At 34.3% G+C, this 13,529-nt stretch overlaps 3 long non-coding RNA genes across 8 annotated transcripts in view; 2 read left to right on the top strand and 1 right to left on the bottom strand.

Annotated features, from left to right (window-relative positions):
• The first annotated feature begins 7,598 nt into the window (after window positions 1-7,598).
• On the top strand, window positions 7,599-9,752 carry LOC105125222 (uncharacterized). Of its 5 annotated transcripts, none has more exons than XR_842200.1 (3): window positions 7,599-7,676; window positions 8,972-9,033; window positions 9,277-9,752. It is a non-coding gene; the product is annotated as an uncharacterized LOC105125222 (long non-coding RNA). The 5 variants fall into 5 exon arrangements; XR_842198.1 differs by having other exon boundaries at window positions 9,218-9,752; XR_842199.1 differs by having other exon boundaries at window positions 8,939-9,033.
• LOC105125226 (uncharacterized) overlaps window positions 7,668-13,529 on the bottom strand; it is a 20,918-nt gene continuing 15,056 nt past the window's right edge. The window contains exon 3 of the long non-coding RNA XR_842204.1: window positions 7,668-8,364. This is a non-coding gene — a long non-coding RNA (uncharacterized LOC105125226). The remainder of the gene's footprint in view (window positions 8,365-13,529) is intronic.
• On the top strand, window positions 10,891-12,041 carry LOC105125224 (uncharacterized). 2 transcript variants are annotated; one of them, XR_842202.1, is made up of 3 exons: window positions 10,891-11,281; window positions 11,378-11,494; window positions 11,740-12,041. It is a non-coding gene; the product is annotated as an uncharacterized LOC105125224 (long non-coding RNA). The 2 variants fall into 2 exon arrangements; XR_842203.1 differs by having other exon boundaries at window positions 11,732-12,041.

The following is a 13,529-nucleotide window of genomic DNA, read 5'->3' as shown; positions in this document are numbered from 1 at the left end:
AGGGAAAGACGAGAGGAGGCCGAACTTAGCGTGCAAGGGGATGAAATTAGATGCGGGAGAGCACGGGGAAGGGAATACTGTTCTTTTTATTTATTTATTTATTATATATCTCCCCGACGGCCCGACCCCGATACTGAAATGGTATTTCTCCACGTGGACCGTGCAGAACCACTGAAGGGATTCGGCAGTGTTTCAGTGGACCCCCGGGTTGTAGCCAGCCAGCAGGCTCGGAACTGTGAGGGCACGTGTTGTTTGGTTTATGAGTGTCCATGACCATATATATATATATATATATATATATATGTATGTATGTATTGACAGCCACCATTAATTGACACGTTGCTTTCATAGCGGCAACATCACTCACTAGGATGCTTTGCTCCTCCTCGAGCACCTGCCGTCATATGTGCTAAGGGCACGTCGGAGATGACTCAATCCACCGAGTAGAGTGGAGTAGAGTAGAGTTGGGGGAGGATCTATCAGCTTTAGCTCACCCAATCAGCAGCAGCAGGATCTGATCTTCGACTGCCACCACTCATCTGCTTATTTAAGTAATGACAGCAAAGCAACAAGTGGCCGGCCCTGGTCTAGCGAGAATAAAGAGCCCATTGTCCTTCGAAAACCCCTAATTCCTGTTCCTGCTCCTTTCCCTTCCTTGTACTGCTGTCTCAAGGTTGCATGTGATCATGGTGGTGGTGCGGTTAAAAAAATTATTTTTATTTTATTTTTACTTTTAAGATCATTATATCAACATTATAAAAAAATACTAAATAATATCAATTTAATATTTCTCAAGGTTAAAAAACACTTTTATAAAATGTCTAATATTATATTATCAATATTGCTCTCCAAAATATTTTTTATTTTTAAGAATTTATTTTTAATATCAGTGTAGCGAAATAACTTAAAAATAAAAAAATAAATTTAAAAAATAAATTAAAATCTTAGAAATGCTTAACTTCATTGCAAAATCAAACAAACCAAAAGACGAAACAAAAACAGTGTAAAACACCATCTCAATAAGGGGAAAATTGGAAGGGCCTTGCAGCCGCCATTGTACATTTCCTCTCACCACATTGCAATTCTGCGGACATCCACATTCTCAGTTATAGTTGTTTGTTATTATTATAATACTTTGTTTTTTAAAATATTTTTTATTTTAAAATATTTTAAAATAATATTTTTGTAATATTAATATATTAAAATAATTTTTTTTAAAAATAGAAATTTTAAGAAACATGGGTAAGCCGCAAAAACAAACTGTCTTTTGGCTGTGATGACCCATAGTTTATTGGTATTCTGAAATTCTCGTGTCATAACATGTGGTGAAAATTTTTTATATTTTGAAAGTGTGTTTTTAAAATGAAATTTTTGTTTTTTACTTTAAATTAATTTTTTATTGGTAATTATATATTATCTTGATGTGTTGATATTAAAAATATATGTTAAAAATAAAAAATTATTGTTTTAAAAAAATTTCAAATAAAAAATAATTTTAAAAATAATTGCTACCATATTAAATTCCAAGCAAATGAGAATATTATGAAACATCTTTCTCAATGAATGAATTAAAAAAAATAATAACAGAACAACTAAAAACACATAATAGTGATATTATAGGGACATCCTGAGTTAAGTGGCACTAAAAGCGATATATAATAAAGGGAAATGTTGTGCCCAGCACTAGTGTTGCAGAGATACGAGAAGTAGAAGATAATGTAAAATAATACCGAGTGCCCACCCTCCCTTCCTTTACAGAATGCTTTCTCGGCTGTGGAGCCTTATAAATTGCTCGCTCTCGTAGCTCATAGCTCCTCCTCCTGGCAGGACCTTTCCCAGCAGCGATCTGCACATGACCACTCCTCCCATGTAGTGGCGTGGCGGGACCACTATCTACTACTGTTATTTTCTTATATTACTTCACTGTGTATGTGGGTGGGGCTACCAGCAGCACAACCACAGTTCCACGGCCCTATAGACAAAAACAACCGACTTCCTCCTCTATTTTATGCTTCCTTTTCTTGTCATGTAACACCGCTGGACCAATTAGCATATTTCAAACACTACTTTAGTAAACATGGTAGATTCAATTAAATTTCTCTCCCATTAAAAAATAAATAAAAACACTGGTGTAGTCAGACAGGAAAAAAGGAGAGGTGAAGGTTAAAATAAAGCAAATATATATATATATATATATATATATAACAGTTAAAAGAGGACATGTCATCCATTAATGATCATGTAGGCGGTCTAGCAAATATAAAATAAGTGGGATGCAGTCAGATTAAAAATAAAAATAAAAATTGATTATATCAAACCATGAAAGTAGCATTAGAATGCCATGCTTTCGAACCAACCATTAAGCTCAACTCTAATGGAGGAGGAGATCTGATGATTGTAGTTAATTAGTTGAATTCTAAATGACCCTCCGATTAGACATTAAAAATGTTATTTAAGCTAGTTTTGTTATTACTTCTTTTAGATTTTATCTTTCTGGCGAGGGATTATGATTATTTTTTCCTTGTAAATCTATTAAAAGAACATATCTCATATATAATACTTTATATTTTCATGAATAAAATTTGGGATTGTTGTGGAATAACCCTATGTATCTTAGTCAAACTCTCCCTTTCTTGCCTCTTGTCTCTTTGTTTGTGCTCCCATCCCATGTTAACCATCAAAAAAAATATCTATCATAAACTTTATACCATCAAGTGCATTTGGCTGCTTTTATATATATATATATATACATAGCAAGCACACATTTGTCTTTGTTGAAGCATGCTGGGAGAAAGGATCCACCTTATTAAATTATAATACATAGCCCGGCCATGCCGTAATATTAATTTATTTCAGAAGCTAATAAGATTGATTAATTAAGCACTGCGCTAGCTGACGAACTAAAAATCTGGCTGGGATATCTGCTAAGCGCTCAGCTAGCACAAGTGCATCATTAGTAAACAAGAAGAAGATCGATCATGCACGCGCGCGCGCGGAACATGATATGTCACCTGGATTTTATATATACATATATCAGCAACAAAAAAAACAATTAGAGGTTTATATATAGACGAGATGTCTGGGCCAAAAAGGATCTGTTAAAAACGATGGGTCTTGGCAGGTTTGCCTGCCCACACAGCTGCCTGCTGTTTCTCTCTATGTGATGAATCTTGAAGGTGACAGATACTTACATTAGAGGATCAATGACACCTGCCTAGCTAAGGTAGGTAACCAAGCCCTCAGAGATGCACGTACACAAACTGTTCGAGATCACATATAAAGAGAAAGCTAAAGGGAATTAAGAGACAGTCTTGATGGAGTAGAGGATGAGACATGGTTAATTAAGGATATTGTGTCTGTCTGTGCAAGTTGATCACATGATGATGCCTTAATTTGCATGGTCAGAAACAGCATCAAATCAATCAGAAACCATATTCGATTCTACATTTTCTTTTGTATAAAGCAATCAATGCAAGTTTTCGTGTGTGTGCGCGCGCGCGCGTGCCCCCACAAATGCATTCTTGCATGTCTCCGCATCACCCATGATTTACAACGATCAATTATGGTCCCCAACATCATGGTCCTAGCTAGCTGCATATATGGCTAGCTAATTTATTTGTCAGTGATCTACTTTTCACACCAGGTGTCCACTTCGTCTTTTCACGTTAAAATATATCCCTGTATTCCTTGTGGGAACTGGGGATTCTACATGGAAATGACCTAATTTCACCTGAAAGAGACTCATGATGATGGATCCTTGAACTAAAGATAGATAGATAGAGACTCTATAGCTTCTCTTTAGAGAGACAAATTCATGCATTCATGAAGCCCTGATCGATGAATATCTTACTCTCTGCACGATACTATAAATTAATTAAAGTGGGATGTTTAGGATGGCTGAAAAAGAAACAGAAAAAAAAAGAGGATTGCCATCCACCTTAATCGCAAGTTTCTTCAAGATTTTGTCATAATACTACTATTTTCAAGGGTGAGATGATCAGGCATGCAAACAGCAAGACTACCAGCAAGGCTTTTTGCCATCCCGCTCTCTCATTCTTCCGGGAGTGAAAAACTGTGTATCATTTTCATCTTTAATTATGCTAGCTGCTTCCAGTATATATTCTTCTATATCACATAACTGGGTGTCTACAACATCAATCACCACAGGTCATCATGCTTAATATTATCCTCAATTATATCCAGAATGACATTCCCCAGGAGAACGCTTAGTATTGAAGTTTCCAGAACATGATAAAGCATAAAAAATTGCAATCCCTTATGAGTGAACCAATTAAGGCCCACTTAGCTCTTACATCTACTTGCTTAGACTACTAATGTATCCCAACAACTTAAAAATAAATTGTTAAAGCTAAGTAAATACCAAAAAAAAAATTTCTTGGTAAAAACATGCAAATATATAAATTTAATTTTTTTATTTATATTTTATTTTATTTCATAGATTAATTCTGGTTGCTGATTTTTATTTTTATAAACACATCAAGTACAATCTTTAGATTTACCGGTGAAATTTTTTGTCAGTATTTGTACTATCATTTCGTTAGTAATTGATTTATCAACAAAATCACCAACGGAGCATTTTGTAGGTAATTTTTTTTCCGTCAATAAGTTCGTTGGTAATAAAAAATATTATTACCAATGAATTTACAGACGAAAAAGGCAAAAAAAAATTATCCATTTTATTTGGTCAGTATTTCCCTTGAAAAGTATATAATTTCATTGGTAATTATTTAAAAATATTTTAAAAAATTCATTTTACAAAACTATAAAATAATTAAATTAATATAAATCAACACTTTATAATATTCAAAACGCTTGGAAAAAAGAAGAAGAAAATCATATAAAAAAATCCTAGAATAATATTCATACAATTATTAAGAAAAAAATAATTAAAAATAAAATAAAAAACAAATATAGTGAAAAACATGAAAAAACTAAAAACAATATTACCTTAATATGGTTGCAAGGGAAGCTAAGAAAAGAAAAATAAATCATAAAGTATATTAATTAAAAAAATTAAGAAGAAAGAAGAAGAAGAATGCATACTTGAGCATGAAAGAGAAGAAAAGAAGTTGAGGAGAGAATAGAAAAAAAATGGATATTAATGTTTTTTACATATGGAAAAGAAGAAGAAGAAAAAAAAAGGAGCCTCGTTTGTTGTGAAATTAAGTATGAATATTTTTAATAGGGTGTGTTACCGACGGATAATTACATATGAATATTTGTAATCATTTTGTTGGTGCTTCTATCTGTAATATTTAATTTAATTTCTTAATTTAATAAATTTTTTTCAAAAACCACTAAATATCACTAATGACCTTTTAATTTGTCGATGATTCCATTTACAATATTTAATTTAAAATTTTAATTTAATCAATTTTTTTCAAAAACCACTAACTAACATTAATGATTTTCTAATTCGTCGGTGGTTTTGTCTGTAAAGAATAGTAATTAACAATGCGATTAGAAAATGAACAGTTCTAAAGTTTTCTAAGAAATACTAATGGAATTTTTTGTTAGTAATTCTTTATAATTGACATGATAAATAATATTCATAGTTCACCAATAAATTTACTGATGGATTTTACTAATTGAAGAAATCTCGTCAATAATTCTACCGGTAAAAAAATGACACATCATCGTTTTTTTAGTTTTTTTTTTAATTTTTTTCCATTATAATTCTCTTTATAAATACTGAGAGAATATTTTTGTTGGTAAAATCTGTTTGCAATTTACCAATAAAAATATTTTTTTTATATTTTCATTTGTATTTATCGATTTTCTGGTAGGAAAATTTGTTTTAAAAACTATAATAATCTATTTGAAGCATTATAAAATTAAAAAAATAATAATTAAAAAAATTAGTTACTATTTTAAAATAAGATGAACAGAGTAATTTAAAAAATAATAGAGAGTATCAATTAAAATTTAAATAAAAACAATAAAAGAGACCAAACTCACACATACAGCTAAGAATAAAAAAGTCTAGGTAAGCCTTGACCTAGAAGCCAATGCTTGCACACATAGCTAATTTGCCTTGTTTATCGAAGGAGTGGAAAGCACATCTTACGCTTTAGTTTTTTTTAATCAATGACCTCTCATATTTTGCATCAATTTTCGATCATTAAAAATCAAGATCCGGGTTCTTGAATATCAGAAACTCTCTCTCTCGCTTTCTTATTTTTTTTTCCACGTTTAAACACCTAAAAAACACTCTAAAATCTTAACAAACCCGTTCCAAATCTTAAAAAAAACCCTCTAATTTATATAAAAAAGGAAAATTAAACAAATTGAAAAGGGTTTAAGGATCCTCATTAATTTTTTTCAACATGATTAAAGGATAACACCACTATAATTAAACTCCCATCAAATATACAAATTTATCAATAAATATCTTGGTGGTTGTTATGTTACAATCAAAGTGCTTTTTTATCTTTAAATTTTCTTGACAACTTTCTCTCTTTTTTATCAATATTCAAAGATTGAAGTATTAAAAAAAAATATAAAGTTTTAAAATAACAAGGATCGAATAAATAAATAGGTTAACTGAAATTTTAGATGGAATATTGAAGTTTTTGGTGAGAATATCCAAATAGGATATATTTTGTTTGTTTTTGTTAGATTTGATTTTCCATCTTTTAGTTTTTCTCTCTTTAGCTACCCATGACATCAAATTTTGCAAAGTCGATCTTTATTTATCGATAAAATATTCATCGGTAATTTGTAGATGTAGGATAATACAAATGGTAAGGATTCTCAAGATATACAATCATGCTAATGTTACTTACTTGAGAGTGATAAATTGTAAATAAAAAAGAAATCTTCACAACCAAAACCGAAAAAGAGACTGCATTATTCATATAAACAATATAGTCAATAACTGAACTAGGCTAGGAAGAACATTTCCGAACACGTTGTTTCTTCTCCCCAGTTCTTTGACCTTACTTTGACCTTTTGCCATTAAAAAACATGAGCTTGCAACAGCGCATGTATATATATATTATAATGGGCTGGGCCACTGCAGGTATCCTCAATCAACATCAACATACATGAAACGAGACTAAGCCCAAACGAGTCACAAAGATTAGCCCATAAAAGGGCCTTTTGCTCTCTTGACCGATTGCATCCATCCTGGAATGGCGATCCTGATACGGCACTGCCTAGCAAAGGTCGTCGATGTTCCACCAACTGACTGAAATGTCGGAATGAACGGCCAGGATCATTCTCGTCCACTCAACAGAACAGACAGATGCCCGTAAACAACAAAGTTAGGTTGAAGTTGACACGGTATATATAAGGGCAGGAAGGCAAGGGGGTAGATAAGGGTTCGCAACTGCTTCGGTAGCCAGCCGCCTTGAAGTTGATGTTGGATGGAGGAAATGGAGAGGGAGTCGGGTTTTCGGAAGGTTACTGGATGGGTGAGTGGGGAAGATAACTAAGCTGCTGTGTTTGTTATTTTCCCAACTCCACCCATCCCATAGGTTTCCGATCATTCCTCCCTCTCCTCATCACCTCACCTCTGCTCATCCCTCGTTACAAGTATGTTTGGCTTGCTTACTTCACCTGCTTCTACCAGATCTATCTCTCTATTTGCATCTGAGTTTATCATAGATGAATCTTGTGTGTAGGGTTCTGGATCTAGTTTTTCACATCTGCTTGTAAGTAGTTCTGAATCTCCCTGACTGCTTTTCATCAACTATCTAACTCTTTTAAGTGATTTCCATCCAAATGAAATCTGTCTTCAGAGTGCTGCATGTTCTTGTTCATGAAACATTACACAGACAGTGAGTTTAGTTCTGAATTTCAGAAGAAAAATTATAGATCCAACTGCTAATACAGACCGAGTTGAGTCCTTTGAACTCATACATCATAATACAATTGAATCAAAGGAAAATCATTAGGGAAACCTGCTGCTACCCGCTCCCTCTTTCTTTTAAGAGGATCCACATGCTGAAACCTCGTCCAAACTTCCTTATCTATGCACCAAGAGGCTGCTTGAAGCCCAACGAAGCTTTTAAATGGCTATTGTAACAAAAAAAGTACTAAATTCATGATATGGTGTTCAGGACTAAACATAGAAGAGGTTGATGCTTTCTACTAGCTAGCATAGGTTGATAGAAAATGATTGCAAAAACAGATTTGTTCTGACAAATCTTAACCCCAGGATTAAACAACTCTCTGGAAAGAAAAACTTTGACCCGCTGCGTTATTGTAATATTTGCAGAACTGCAATAACATTCCTTGACAGTTCGAATTTCCGAAATCTTGTTAAGCAATGTCACCAAGAATCTTTGTAGGGACACAAACCATTAGTAAACCGGTGATACCAATAATCGCTCTACCAATCTCATCTGTCATGGGATTTGATCTATCACTGGCTGTAAACACAGGTTGAGTCCTTAACATCAACCCAACTACATCCAGGTTACTTTTTAACCCCTTTGAACACCACCTATCTTCGAACTTGTCATATCAGCTTTGATCTTAACATTCCACTACGTGCATGCATGTTAGAAAGTATAACATGGTTATCAAAAGTAATGTCAATACAATAGATAGCTGACCTAGAATGATGTTCAATCATATTGCTTCAGTATCTCCATGTTTATTCATGTTCTTGTCCCATCTCAAAGCCTCCCTGCAACTTAATTCTCTGCGTATATCGACATGATATGCACATGCCCCTAGCAAAGCTCTCAATACAGTTAAATCGGGGCTTGATTCAGCAAGCCGCTTAGCTTAATCCCGCCCGACCAAGTAGATCAACCATGCAAGCATGGGATTTGTAATGAAATCTGAAGGAGTTGCTAAATTTGCATGGGATTCAGGAGATACGTAGGCATTCAAAATATTGCACAAAAGTAGTACAATTCATAATATTGCACAAAAGTATTACAGGTAACCTATACTATGTTTTCAGGAATTAAGACAGGATTTTTACATCTTTTCATAGCTGAAGAACCTTGCTCCGCTGGATCTGACGGGTCAACCCAATTCTGAGCTTGCACGAGCTAGGTCTGTTGTTGAAACGTGTGTATATATATACATGTATATTTTTGGAACAACATTTTTAATATTGAATTGTCTCGGCCTGCCCACAACCCTGAGTTTTAGAGCAAGTCACGCGTCTATTTTATGTTGTCTTGTTTGATGAGGTTGGGATGATTGCCTTCTGCAACAAATTACTGTGATATTTCAGGTTTGCCAACAGCAGCCCGTCTTGATCTAGCTTGCTAATTGAAGACTGTTTTTATGTAGTGGGGTGAAAATCCGAATTAGATGCGTCTCCTATTCGATTATTATCTACACAAAAACATCTCTCCCTTTCTCAATGTAAATTTAAGCCTTGCATTGATCCTCATCATACATGCACCATCCTGCATCACAAGCGGGCCCGTACGAAATGGTCCCATCATGAGCATGAAGACGACGAATAAGGGTTAAAGGTAGATGATTGACGAAGGTAGCAAGCCCGTTGTTGCTAGCGGGGAGATAGATGCCTCCTTTCAAGACAGCCACCGGTTTCAAGCAGCCAATTGTATGTGATTTAAAATAAGATCACCAAGGGACAAGATTGTAGATTAGATGCTTAATCACTCCATTGCTTGTTGTGGTGTGGTTGCCAGGGGGCCAATTATAATCCTCTTAATAAAGAAAAGAAAATCGATAAAACAAAGCGCGTAGGAGATGATCTTCTTAATAAAGCAAGAGCCTTTAAAGCATTGGGGATTGGATTCATGGCGACATAAATTTAGAATATTAATGTTTTTAAATAATATTGGCACATGGTTGTCCTCCTCACCTCCCCCTTCTTTTCTGTCCCTAAAAGTATCTTTAAAGTCTGGACCTGGGAGCCAGCTGTCCAGCATTCGTTGATGATATATCTTCACGGACCACCACTCCTTTTTAATTTTATTTTTTATTCGTACGCGGTCTTAGATAATCTTATTTACAAGTCTAGATTTGATGTCTTTAACCCTGTAGTTGCGTGTCGGGGGGGGTTCTTTCCCTCTTAAATAACGACCTGCTGCTTGTTCTTAGCTAGATTGGTACTAATCGGTGATTTCGATTTTTTCAGCAATAAGGTATGATAGCGGGGCCTTTTTTTTAATAAACTAAATGGCCATTTTGAGAATCGCAAAAGATTTTCTTTGTGATTTCATTATTTTTCAAGATAAGAGGAGTGATGATGTATTTATACTATGTTGTCATTTTCTTTGTAAGAGACAAGACGATGCATGAGGTTAAATAGATGTCGGTTGATGTATGACAGCACCACAGAGGCAAGGGGGTGAATTAATTTGGGATTGTCGACATGAAACTCCTTGCAGAAGCAAATTTGATAATGTTGGCCTGCAATGGACAAATATAGATTTTGGATTTTGAGGGCGGGATAGGATTATTTTTTAATTTATTTCTTCTTAGAAATACATTAAAAAATATCCTTTTTTTTTTTGTTAAAATTTATAATTGACATGAGTACATTAAAATTTAAGATAATTTCTTCTTAAAATTAAAAAAATTAAAATTCAGTACCAAACAAAAAATAATAAGTCGTCTGGGGTGACCAAGATAGCCGTCACCCGCGGGCCTGCGACTGCTCTATGTAGGTTACGTCTGTTTTGATGTCAACGACATGTCAACCTGGGAGCGGCCCTCTGAATTTACTTTCTTAGATAAAATAAAAAATAAAATTAAAAGAATAAGAGATAAATCAATCCCAAAATATCGGTGAAGCAAAAAACAAGATATCATAGTCATGTTACAAATGTTGGGTTATGCATGTTTGGCTACCATTATATGTGTCTATATATATATATATATAAACAGATATAAAGAAAACTTCTTCTTCAAAGAACAAGAGATAAATATTCAAATATAAAATAAATCTGTTTTTTATTTTTACCTTTATCTATTTTCTTTGCCTCGACGTACATGAAAAAATAAAATAAAATAAAAAAAGTCTTAGAAAAAGTGGATGTCTAGACGTAAGGAGTACGTGTGTAGACGTGGGAGTTAATATTGTGGGGGAGGTGGCTTTGGTTCTATTATATAAGCAGGAGCAACAGCCCTCGAGAGAATTACTACACGAACAGAGAAGGAAGCAGCTGATCCTGAAGAGCAAGTATCTAGCCTGTTAAAGAGAATTAATTAGCAGTTAATCAGTCAATCGATCAAGAAGATGTCAAGTACTAACTTCATAGACATCTTGCTGGCCATCATCTTGCCTCCTCTCGGTGTCTTCCTCAAGTTTGGTTGCGGGGTAAGCAATTAGCAGAACTGATCATTTGTTTCTCGATCGATCGATTCCTAGCTAGCGTCTGTGTATCTCAATCCTTTGTTTTTGTAAATATGTCAGGCGGAGTTTTGGATCTGCTTGCTGCTTACCATTTTAGGTTACATCCCTGGAATCATTTATGCCGTCTATATCATTACCAAGTGATCGATATCACCCTCTTCTTCATGATCTCTTGTTGTAAGCTCTCTCATCCGCCTCCTTTATTAGTTCCTCTCCCTTTTATTTCCACTCTCTATATAAGTTTGAAACTGTGTTCTTGAAATTAAGTAAAAAAAACACTGATACTGCGCTGTGAAAGTTGCTCTCTCTTTTATGAGGAAATTAAACATGTATTAACTTAGAAGACGATTTGTATATATAATATTTAATCCATGGGGTCCCTTCATTTTTTAACATATTTGTTGTCTTTTAAAGAACAGCAGGTGGAGAGACACAGTACCGTTTGATCCAATAAAAGAGTTCCTGGCCGTCTGATTCAATGAAGAGCTCCTGATTTTGTGTGGAGGCGGATGATTATATACACTCCCTTTTCATAATTGTTTTTCTTTTTAATGTATTAATTGATATTTTGTAATTAAATGAGGTTAGCAGCCCTTAATATTGCTGAGTGCCTTATCATGCATGCATGGCCTGGTTAATTAGCAAGTCTCTTTCGTTCTTAATCTCTCTGTCTTTGCTGTGGACATCCGAATTTGTTTTAATTAGTTAATGGGATTGTCAATCTTTGACTATTTGGTGACCGTTCCTCTGATTTTCCTTCAATTAGTGCTGGTTTACACAGACACACACATATATGAACCAGCTCTTAATTAATCATTAAGATATGATTACGTTCATGGGTGTTAAAATTAACTAATAGAAGGAAAATTAAAATCATATTTTATCCTAAACAATTATAAAACATGGATTAGGAGGAAAAATTAACTATAATTTATATGTTGTCTCAGAAACTTGTATTCCCAAACCTAATTAACCATAAATACAGCCTCCTATCCGATAAGAACGCGCGTAGTGGCAGGGGGCTAGAAAAAAAAAAAAAAGAACGCGCGTAGTGGCAGCTGGCTAGAACAAAACAGAAAGGACAAAACAAGCAAGGAAGATGCATCATCTTGAATCTCATCCCAAGAAACATCCCCTGCAGCAGCTCGTGCTACTTGCAAGAAGACGATTAATTGCTCGCTGTTGACAGAGACCAATTAATTTGTCCTAGCCATGAAGCTATCCCCTCCCAAGCCAGCTCAGGCAGCCCCACCACAACCCAACTACGGTTACATTTAGCCATGATCGATGATGAGCTCATCACAGAAGTGTTTCTCATCTAGAAGGTCGAGGCTCTTGCCATTTGTCAGTTCAACCAGGGATGAATAAGGCGGTCAAAACTCGAGGCGGAAATTAACCTGGTTGAATCAGGAATGGGAAATCTTATAACGTTATTCTTTTGTTTTTTGGTCCCTTGTGAACGTTGAATATCCAAGAAGCGCACACTAGCTACTGAGAAATTAACAGGATGTCGGTCTTCCCGGCTTCGCTATCATTGAATAGTACTGAGATAGCTAGACACATGACGCACGGAAACCCTCAAGTTAATCCATCTCTTGATTTTACACCGACACCAGCAAAATATTGCCTTACGATATATATAGTCTCCGAATTCTTCTTACAAGAAATCTTTAGCCAGCCTTGTTACAAAAGATCGTTGCTTTTTGCCAGGTGTTTTGTAGATCAAATATTAGAATAAACGATACACAAACAAACAGACAACTACTCTCTAGATTTTCTATTTCATCCTCTCTTCATCTTATATTAAAACATTACTCAATATCTCAATTTTAATATGCAAATCACATATATATATATATATATATATATATATATATATATATATATATATATATATATATATATATATATATATATAATGTTTGACCAACTAATCCTAAGAGTTTGATTTTTGAACTTTAAACTGCGCGCCTACAGTTATTCATAACATTTTAAATATTAAAAAGCTAATGTTTTATAACTTAAACTGATACAAGTATTTTCCCTTCTTATAAGAAATCCTGGTTTCAATTTTCTTAACAAAATAAAATAAAATAAAGACGCATTAAAGAACAGAACGTTAACGCGGGACAACCTTGCCGACAGGAAGCCATGAAAAGTAATTAGGAATATAATTCATTTATCAATTCGTATTCAAGATTCATAGGGCGCC

This window comes from Populus euphratica, unplaced genomic scaffold, assembly GCF_000495115.2.
Source record: "Populus euphratica unplaced genomic scaffold, PopEup_1.0 scaffold28.1, whole genome shotgun sequence".
Taxonomy (NCBI): Eukaryota; Viridiplantae; Streptophyta; class Magnoliopsida; order Malpighiales; family Salicaceae; genus Populus; species Populus euphratica.
Note: the sequence above shows the minus strand (reverse complement) of the source record. Positions and strands in the feature narration are given on the sequence as shown.